The sequence below is a fragment of the Ursus arctos genome, unplaced genomic scaffold (assembly GCF_023065955.2).
Source record: "Ursus arctos isolate Adak ecotype North America unplaced genomic scaffold, UrsArc2.0 scaffold_1, whole genome shotgun sequence".
NCBI classification, from domain to species: domain Eukaryota; kingdom Metazoa; phylum Chordata; class Mammalia; order Carnivora; family Ursidae; genus Ursus; species Ursus arctos.
Window position 1 is genome coordinate 80,637,495 of NW_026622763.1, and position 7,635 is coordinate 80,645,129.

The window sequence follows — 7,635 nt, forward strand, 5'->3', positions numbered from 1 at the left end:
CCTCCTGTAAATGGCCTTAATCCCACAAAGAGCACTGCAGTTCCATATGCCAAAGTTCTTAAATTATATTTAAAAACTTAAAGAATTTGAGTCCAAAGGAAGAGCCTCAACCCTATCCTATATATGATAAGGGACTTCGCAACTCTATACTGGATACAAAAGCAGTGGGGCTGTATATGTGGTAATTAGAAAATAGTTACAGATTAGTTGGTATATTACAGAAACTTCATCTGGGCACCTGGGTGGCTCAATCAGTTAAGCATCCAACTCTTGATTTCAGCTCAGGTCATGATCTCAGGGTTGTGAGATTGAGCCCCAAGTTGGGCTCCACGCTGGGCATGGAGCCTGCTTGGGATTTTTTCTCTCCCTCTCCCTCTGCCCCTCTCTCTCTCTTAAAAACAAACAAACAAAATATATATATATATATTCTCTCTCCCCCTCTCTCCCCACCCTGTGCTTTCTCATTCTTGCTCTTTCTCCCCCTCTCTAAAAAAACAGTAATAATAATAGCAATATATTTATATATAATAATTTTAAAAATAAATCAATAAAAAAGAAACTTCATTTTATAGTTGTTAACGGTCTCTCTTTTTTCTCTCTGTGTCTCCTTCTTCACTGCTGTGGTCCAGATACAGGGCCTATGGCAGGAGCTAATCGTCCCCCACTATCTACCCTTGTGGTGGCTTTAATTCTTTGACGCTCCTCCCATAGGATGGAGGTTTCCTCCCCTTGAATCTGGGTGGGCTCTGACCAGATTGGCTTGACCAATAAAGGACAGTGGAAGGGATGCTCTATAACTTCCAAGGTTAAGTCATAAAAACCTTCCTCCATGGTCTTGCTCTTGGAGCCCTGAACACTCTACAAGTACAATTATCCTGAGACTCTTATGCGGAATAGACCACAAGTAGATGCTCTGGAAGACGGTCCCCTCTGAGCCTGTCCTTCTACCATTCCAGCCCAAGAGCCAATCATGTGAGTGAAGATGCTTTCTGGGAACTGGGTCTTTCCACTACAGCTGCTCCAGGCCCAGCTGTCGGAGTCAACTTCTAGTATTCCAGCCATGCAGCTGACGTTCCAGCCTACAGAACAGAGATGAGTCACTCCCGTCTCTGCTGTGCCCCTTCTGCATTTTGCACTCATGGAATCATCTCATGAGCATAATAGCATGGTGGTTGTTTTACACCATTGAGTTTTGGGGTAGTTTGTTACACAACAAAAAAATAACTAGAACACTTGTCTTAGAATCTCTGTTTTAGTTGGGTAGATGGCTATATGACTAGAAGTTACATTTCCCAGCCTCCTCTCTTATAGATGAATGTGGCTGTAAGTCTTACCTATGATATTTGAGTGGAAATGATGCAATTGCCAAGTCACGTCAATAAAACGTTTAGAGCTTGTCCTCCGCTTCCTCTCTCTCACGCACGTCTTGCTGGCTGAGACAGTGATATTTGGAGCAGCTCTCCAGGATACATAGATATTCCGGATGGCTATCACGGATTGGATTCCCCAGGTAGTGGACTCTGAGAAGAGTTTAGTGTACAGAACATTTATTAATGAGTTCCCTGGAGGTCAACACTGTAAGGGAGGGAAAGAAAGCAAGAATGGGCAGAGGCAAAGCGAAGCTGCAATTGCAGGCCCAATGACAATCTCAGCCAACCCCACAGAGAGCTTAGGAGCTAAGACAGCCCTTCAGAGTTGTCCGCCAGTGGGTCTAGAAGGTCAGGCCTTTATACTCCCACATGGATCAGCCATTGTATGTGGGTCATCACGCCATATGCTTCTGCTAGGTTATAAGTACGGCATATTAGTTAGCTATTATTACATAACAAAATAACCCAAAACTTAGTGGCTAAAAACAACAAACATTTAGTATCTCAGTTTCTGTGTCGGGAATCTAGAAGTATATGGGTATGAGTCATCTCAACTCAGTCGAGGGCCAAAGGATTCAGCTCACTCACGTGGTTCTGGAAACTAGTCTTCTTCCGTACCACATGGTCCTTTTCAGAGGCTGATGTGTCCTCACAACATGGCAGGTGGTGATCTGAGAGGGAGAGAATCAGAGCGGGGCCCAAGATGGAAGCCAGTCTTAAAAACCAAGCAGGGACATCCCTAGTGATTACAAGTGAATCCGTAAGTCCAGCCCACACTCAAGGAGAGAGGATTACATAGGGGCGTGAATCCCAGCAGGCAGGGATCATGCGGGCCATCTTAGAAGCTGCCTACCACGTGTCACATGCACACAATTTTGTATCTTGCTATTTTTAGTTTTCATCAACTTATATATCTTGGTTTGCTACATATTCTTCATTTAAGCAATGTGTTTAAAAATTATAAAAGCAAAATATTCTTGCCGTAAAAACTCAAATGTTCAAATGATACAGGTGTAAAATCCTTTTCTTTATCCTCGCTTTAGCTGAACTACCCAGAGGTAACACATGGGTAAACACATACATACATACAGATACATATTATTGCATCTTAATGTTCTTAATGGGGGCACCTGGGTACCTCAGTTGGTTGGCATCTGCCTTAGGCTCAGGTCATGATCCCAGAGTCCTAGGATCGAGCCTGGAGTCGGGCTCCCTGCTTATCCGGAAGCCTGTTTCTTCCTCTTCCTCTCCTGCCTGCTGCTTCCCCTACTTGTGCTCTCTCACTAATAAATACACAAAATCTTAAAAAAACACAATGTTCTCAATGTATCTTGGAGCTCTTTCCGTAACAGCAAGTGGAGATCTAGTTCATGCTTTTAAATATTTGTGTATTTTATACCAAAAATATTTTATGTCCTCCCCTGAAGGACATTTAAATTTTTTGTTTTCTCTGATGACCAATGTGAATGTACATCCTACTCATGTCTTTGCAAATTCGTGCTGGTAATCTTTAGGATAAATTCCTGGAAGTGGAATTGTTTGGTCTAAAAATGAGCATTTAAAATTTTGATGGTGGGGCACCTGGCTGGCTCAGTCAGTGGAGCACGGGACTCTTGATCTCAGGGTTGAGTTCGAGCCCCATGTTGGGCATAGAGATTATTTAAAAATAAAATCTTTAAAAAGTAAAGTTTTCGGGGCACCTAGGTGGCTCAGTTGGTTAAGGGGCCTTTTGATTTCAGCTCAGGTCATGATGTTGGCTTCTGAGGTCAAGCCCTGTGTTGAGTTCCATGCTCTGCAGGGAGTCTGCTTGAGGATTCTCTCTCTCCCTCTGCCTCTTCCCAACCCCTCCTCTTTAAATCTTTAAAAATAAATAAATAAATAAATAAATAAAAGTTTTTATGGATATCATACAGTGTATGAGTGTATGTGTTTCCCTAGATAATGGCTAACACTGGTTATTACTAAACTTTAAATTTTGTTAGGTTCAGCCGTGGCCACCACTGTATTACGTATACCTGTATTAAAATGTTCTGACATTACTATAATTGATGTTTACAGATCTTTTACTACACTGTTAGTTTCTTGAAGACACAAACTAAAGTACGTTTCTCTTAGCATTATACTTGGCACACAATACTCTGCAAATGTTTCATAAATCTCAAAGTTGAATTTAAGACTTTAAGATGTCACTGAACCAGGAGTCTGAAGAGCTGATTCAACCCAAAAAACCTGCCCCTAATTTTTCCCTAATTTTCTCTGGCTTCTATTTCCACAATTACAAAATGCACATGTAATACTAGATTTCTTGGGGCACCTGGATGTCTCAGTAGGTTGAGCGTCTGGCTCTTAATCTCAGTTCAGGTCTTGATCTCAGGGTTGTGAGTTCAAGCCCCGAGTTGGGCTCCATGCTGAGCATGGAGCCTACTTAAGAAAAAGAAATAAATACTAGGTTTCTTTCTACAGTCCTTTTCAGACCCCAAATTATATGCTTCTAAAAGGAAATTAATGTTATTCATCTTGTGATCTCTTTACATACCAATTCAAAATTCAATACTATAAACTAATCATTAGTCCTAAACCACACATTCACTGTATTTTTCAGTACCAACATATGCTTTCCAGTGTAAGTTATTTTAAAAATTTTAAGATATCAAAGATTTTTGAATAATCAGTCATAGGTAAATCAATCTTTAGAGTTTTTCAGTAGTAAAGTCTACAAACACTTCAAGCAAAAGGTATTTGGTTCAAGATCCTTATTCTCTTAAAATCTAGATCTGAAGTCTAGTCATAGTTTTCTCATTGTCTCTTGGGCGAAATTAAATAAGCAAGCTAATTGAAGTACTATGCCATTGTTAAAATATTTTAAAATACTGGTTATTAAAAAATTATTAGGGAGTTTATCAGCTATCTTCACTATTAAACGGTGGCCATATATATGTCTATACACAAGTTTTTGTTCCAATAGTTCTTTATCAGATTATTTTCATGCCGACTGTTTCCCAACGTTGAATCAACCACAAACGTGAGGTCTAGCTCTGCTAATATAGGAGTAGCCTCACAAAATGTCCTAAAAAATAGCTAGTCATACTCATGCATACCGTAATTTCTGCTTAAGCCCTCATTTTCAAAGACAAACCAGATCTTTGCTAACAAGGGATTTGCAGTGTTACTAGTGACATCTTAACAGCAGTCATGACATACTTACATTTTGAAAAACACCTCTTAGCACTGCTTTAAGCTGCTTTAGTTCTTCTCTCCTTAGGTGTTGACTAGTGGTAGGGTAATTTGTTTAACAGTAAGTCTGACAGTTTACATTAATCAAAAGTTTATGTTGGCAAAAGAATCCACCAGCCCCCTTTGCGCACATCAATAGCTCTAACCCTCTTTCAGTACCCTTTCTATCACTAGCAAATAATCTTCCCCTTCTGATAGCACTATTTTTATGGTTTTGCTCTTAGAAGTAATCTTTTAAGGGTTAGAACCCAACAGACTCAGTAAATCTCCCATCAAAATAAGCACAGAGTTCTGCATAATAGGTTTTCACACAGCCTTGGTGGATGGTATGTAGTAGCAGTGTTTTGTTGATTAGGCTGACCTCAGGTAAGTCGTTTAATTCCTGGGAGCCTTAGGAAAGGAATGCATTTCTTTAGAAAAATAAAAGCTGGAGGTTATATTAGGCATGACTTTCCCTCACAACCAATCGTTTGAGAGTTTTTCACTTCATTCATTTAGAACGGGGACTTTTAATTTTAGCATCAAGAACTCCCATAGGGGCGCCTGGCTGGTTCAGTCAGTAGAGCGACTGTTGAGCTCTTGTGAGTTTGAGCCCCATGCTGGGTATAGAGCTTAGTTTAAAAGACAACAACAAAACTCCCATGGATGATGAGCTGCAACCTCTTGAAACTGTTAGAAAAACTTTGAATACATATTTCCCTCTAATGATGGTCTGGCTCCTGAGCACATTGAACATTTACTGTGTCAGGAAGTAAGTTAAGAGTTTCATAGGTTTTCTGACCTAATCCTCATAACAACATTATGAGGTAGAGGTAAATACAATTATTCTATTTTTATCCCCATTTTACAAATGAAGAAATAATCTTAAAATTTTTCTTAGTAACCTTTCCAAAGTTCTGATCTGGCAAGAAGTGGTGTTTAAATAACTCAGCAACAAAAAGTGATAAATGACTGTATACTGGGTATAACTAAGAGGACATACTTTTTATTAATGTGTTTGTTATAATACAATTCACAATAAATTTGGGAAGCGTTTTGTATAGAGCTTAGGCTTTAAGATCTTTCTTGCACATCTATTCAATTTTCATAGCTGTCCAAGAGGCTTATATCTGAGGCAACATGGGACAATAAAACATCTCTAATTAAACTTCCTTGCCTTTGGTCTCTAACTCTGTAACTTTAGGCAAATTATTTGATATTTCTTGGGTCTCGATACCTATTGTTTGCAGGGTTTTAGATATAATGTACTTAAAATTAGACACAATGTACTTAAAGCTTTAGTGATACATATTTAGGTCCTCTTTAAATGAGAGGGTATTTCCAGACTGCCATCTTCACCGAAAGGGACCTGGCCCTTGAGCCTCTGTAACTTTCTCACTGTTGACTCTTTCATTATTTAGGATCATAATTCCATCAGCCAGGTTATTCTCACCTATCTGCATTTTTCTTCTATTTGGAGGATCTTCTTCAGAAAGCCTTTTTTTCCCCAGCAACCACCTTTAATGTTTATATTCACAATAACCTTAATATTTAGCATTACATGTTTAATTAAGTGCCCATTAGACAGACTTTCATGTTTACTTTATGTAAAAACCAGCCCATTTTATTGAGTACTACTTACCCCAGACAAGGTATTCTTTTATAGAATTACAACTTCAACACATGTTGCCTAGATGGCAGTCCAAGGATTCTGGACCATCTTGGTCATATATCACCTCTTCTCCATTTGAACACAATATTTCCTCACCAAGGGAATTCCCCAAGCCTATGAAGTCTACACACATTCACTGAAAAGTTACTGTGTAGAATACAAAACTGGCAGCATATGCCCCCTTGAGGTCAGCTACAGTGCTAAGGGGTAAAGAAAGTAGAGGGGGACACAAAGTTTGTGAATTCAAAGAATTTCAGCAAGAATTTGTACAATTTCAAGCAATTAGAATTTTAAGTACTTTAAGCAAAATACACTTCATAATGTAATGGCTAATGAAAAAATAAACAGTTCGGAAAAAACTTACAGGAGACAAAATCTGTACAATTTATCTTCTTGAAGATAAAGTATCGATTACATACTACTATTTGAAAAATCTTACTGTTGTATCAGTAATATTGCATCCTATAATTGGGCTATGTCTTTAGTGAAAGCAGGAATAAGGATTACAGAACAAAAGGATTCTGACCATAGAGTCTGAAAAACATTTAATATGGCTTTAAATTATCTCCTAGATTAATTATAAAATTTTACCTCCTTTTTGTTTTGACAACTGAAAATTATGAAAGCTGTTAGTTTTGTCTTTATTATTGGAATAATTTAGTTGACTTAAAACTGTAGATGGTTAATATAATGAGTATGGAACATCAACAAAGACCTAAATTATACCCCTTAACTCCATCACTCCAGTGGTGCATGTGTGTGTAATCTCTTACACAAAGAAAAATGTCACATAAATCACCATGACATATAAACAGATTCAAGAGAAAATAGAAAAATGTACTATCCATTAAGCTTCTCAATGCTAATTCTTAGAAGTAACAACCTGTAAGATCCATATTAATGGGACGGAATTATGTGTAGCAGGTAAGAACAATGAGCTTTGGAGTCAGAGAGAACTAGGTTGGAGTCCTTGACTATTTTTCTGTGACCTTGGGCAAGCTACCAAATATCCCTAGGCTTCAGTTTCTTCATCTGTAAAATGAGATAACACTACCTCACAGAGTTGTAGCAAGGACAAAACAAGATAATACGTGTAAAACCAGAGTGTTTAGCACACAAAAAGCTGAATAATCATTACCTATCATTATTATGATTATTATTATAGTTGTCCAAGTACATATCTGATATGTGATTATGTTATACGTATTTTTTCTATTTACCTAGCTTGACAGAATGCTCAAATCTTTCCTTGAGCACTAGAAAACAGTGGGTCCTAAGGGAAGCTCTTCTTATTTTATCCATTTTACAAACATAAATGGTCAATGAAAATAAAAACTCATACTTTAAGAGTTTTCTTTGTGTCACAAAGATTGCCAATAC